This window comes from Taeniopygia guttata, chromosome 32, assembly GCF_048771995.1.
Source record: "Taeniopygia guttata chromosome 32, bTaeGut7.mat, whole genome shotgun sequence".
NCBI lineage: Eukaryota > Metazoa > Chordata > Aves > Passeriformes > Estrildidae > Taeniopygia > Taeniopygia guttata.
In genome coordinates this window covers 4,645,863-4,648,679 of record NC_133057.1, presented here as the reverse complement: position 1 = coordinate 4,648,679, position 2,817 = coordinate 4,645,863, and the positions used below count along the sequence as shown (strand labels likewise).

The 2,817-nt window shown below is 60.6% G+C and overlaps 2 long non-coding RNA genes across 2 annotated transcripts; both read right to left on the bottom strand.

Annotated features, from left to right (window-relative positions):
- Positions 1-318: 318 nt before the first annotated feature.
- Positions 319-611, bottom strand: LOC140681191 (uncharacterized). The gene is made up of 2 exons (XR_012052424.1): positions 551-611; positions 319-456 (listed from the first exon to the last, which is right to left on the bottom strand). It is a non-coding gene; the product is annotated as an uncharacterized lncRNA (long non-coding RNA).
- A 395-nt stretch (positions 612-1,006) lies between these two features.
- On the bottom strand, positions 1,007-2,261 carry LOC115492346 (uncharacterized). Its single transcript, XR_004366351.3, has 3 exons — positions 1,757-2,261; positions 1,174-1,209; positions 1,007-1,049 (listed from the first exon to the last, which is right to left on the bottom strand). It is a non-coding gene; the product is annotated as an uncharacterized lncRNA (long non-coding RNA).
- Positions 2,262-2,817: the final 556 nt, after the last annotated feature.

Genomic DNA, 2,817 nt, shown 5'->3' with positions numbered 1-2,817 from the left:
TTTTTTTTGAGCCAATAAATTCTTTGGAGTGAATAAAGAATTTTGGAGGAAAAATGTTTTAAAAGAAACCTTGTTTTGAATTTAATTTTTTCCTTTTCAACCCAGGCCATTCTCACCACACTCATGGTGAACTGCAGCCTTTCTCAGCACCTGCACGCCCACCCACCTACTCAACCCACTCCCCCTGGAGCCTGCACAACTCCCAACACACAATTTGTCTGGGGGAGAGCACGGGCTGTGCCAAGGCAGCAGAGCCCAGACCTGGCCTGACTTCCCTGGACCACTGGATAGGGGACACACACAGACACAGAGCAAAGCTATGCTGAAAGGGTTTATTGATTAGTGATGCTTGATTATTCAGGGGAAATGGCCCGGGCTCAAAGGGTCAGGGGTTGCTCCAGGCATGATCATCTCCTCATGCCATTGGAGAGGAAAAGGACACTGCTCCTTCTGACCCTGAAAGACAAAGCCCAGAAGGTGACCACTGGTGTTTCCTGCTGGGCCATGGATGGGCTTTGTCCCCAGCCCTGTCCCTGCAGGCACGGCTCACCTAGACCTTCAGAGAGGCAGCCACGGCGCGCTTCACCCGCAGATATTCCTTCAGCGCTTCCTAAATAATGGGGACAAGGGCAGCGTTAGAGACACACTGGGGGCACTGGGCTGGGCTGGGAGGCAGGGGAGAGCAGGGGGGCCTTGGGGAAGGGGCTGCAGCAGCAATGGGGTGCAGGAGCTGCTCTGCTCCTGCCCAGAAGCACTGGGCTCCTGGCCAAGGGGCACAGCTGGGGCAGGGGCTGCATCCTGGCTCATCCAGGGGGTCCTGGGCTGACAGGGATGGGAATGCAAAGGGGGCCTGGGCAAAGGGATCCCTGGGGAGGAGCTGTGGGGCAGGCTGGTCTCTGGGGAAACACCAGGGGTGCACTGGGCTGGGCTGGGACAAACTGGGATGGCCTGGGCTCTGGTGGCCATGCAAGGGGAGGGTCTGACTCCGGCAGAACTTGTGGTACCCCCAGAGACACGTCCGCATCCACGTCCACATCGTCTAAATCCACCTGCAGAGAGACCAGGAGACCTCGCTGGTCACTGGGGTGTCCCAGGTGCCAGCAAGGGATGGTGGGGCTGAACTGCCCCACAGTCCCCTGAGGGGGTGCCCTCCAATGCCAGCACCCCACTCACCTCCAGGAGATCATCTTGGGTTTCTTCCGGGGGTGTCTGGAAAGGAGAACAAGGGCTGGGACTGGACTGGACCTTGTCGGGTTGTGGGGGGACACAAGTGCAGGGAGCAGGGCGGGGGCAGAGGGATGGGAATTCAGGGACTCCCAGGAGATCTTTTTGAGGTGGGGGAGACCCAAAGACACTGATCAGGGCTCAGCTGAGGGCCCAGGGGTCAGGGCTGGGGTGTGAGAGGAGCAGGGTGTAAGGCCCAGGGCAGGAGAAAGGAATTGCGGTGCAGGGCCACAGGAGTGCAGGGCAGGGGCTTGGTGGGGACAGAAGGACGAGGCGGGAGGGGACAAAACCCACGGGACTGGGAGATGCTGTGGGAGTGGGGGTGAGTCAGGGAATTGTCCGTGGGGACCCCTCTGCCGAGGCCAGGAAGAAAGGCAAAGGATTGAGGGGGGACATGGAGGGAAAGGCCTTGGGAATGGTGAGTGGGAGGGCGGCTGGGGACCCTGAATGGGCCACAGAGGAGGGAGCAAAAAGGTGGGGTGGGAGGCCAGAAAGGGCAGGGTGTGGGGACAGCATTTGGCGGGTGCCTCACCTGGGCCTGAGCCGGGGAGCACAGCAGGATGGAGAAGAGCAGGGCCACGCTGAGCACAGCCACCTTCATCTTCCTCTCGCTCTGGGCAGCGCTGGGTGAGGCTGCAGCAGGTGAGGAGCACCTTTATCCCTGCCGGGACTCCTCCCTGCACCCTCCCTGCCAGCCCCCAGGCCAAAGCCCGGCTTGGCACAGCCCCCAGCCCTGGCCACAAGCCCAGCCCTGGCCCAGAGTCCACCCCACCCCACCTGTGGCACGGGTCCAGCCCCCTTGCCCGGCATCCCTCCAGCTTCCTGCCCGGGGCAGCTGCCCCTGGAGGGGCCCAGGCACCTGGGGGGCCAGGGGGGCAGGCAGGGAGCCAAAGGCACCTGGGGACCCTGTGGGGACAGCCCCCAGTGCAACACAATCCATCCTCCCACAGCCCCCAGAGCCAGATCCCCCATCTCCTGCTGCCCCTTCCCTCCCAGAGCTTTCCCTGTGGCACAGCCCAGAGCGGAGCCCGGCCCCAAACCCAACATGTGGGGGACAAGGGGAACCAGGGACATGTGAGCAGCTGGGGGATCGGCATCTCCAGTCCCGGGGACACCGGGAGCCCTGGGCCATGCTGATCACCTGCAGCCAAGGCTGAGGCCTGGGCAATGGCTCAGCGGTGACAATTCCCACATCCGCACAAGCCCATATCCCTTTCCCTGCAGGTGCCGAACCCGTCCCAGCTCCATCCCCAGAGCACTGTCCAGAGGGGAATATGCCCTGCCCTGCCCTGTCACACCTGCAGCCCCTGAGCCCTCCCAGAGCACCTGGGTCATGGCCCTGGCCCTGACCTGTCGGAACTCAAAATGTCCCTCAGACATTTTCAGAGGTTCCAGGCCTTGGTCAAAAGCGTTTTAGACCCTGGCAAGCAGCTGAAAACAGCTGTGATCTTGAGTTTGAACTATGGAATGAATTACCAACTTTGAAGGTGGAACAAGCAGTCACAGAGAGTTAGATGGTATAGTAAAAGTAGTCACAATTAGAGGGAAAAATTTTTAGTATTGTACAGGGGGGTTTTAACACCTGTACAGGGG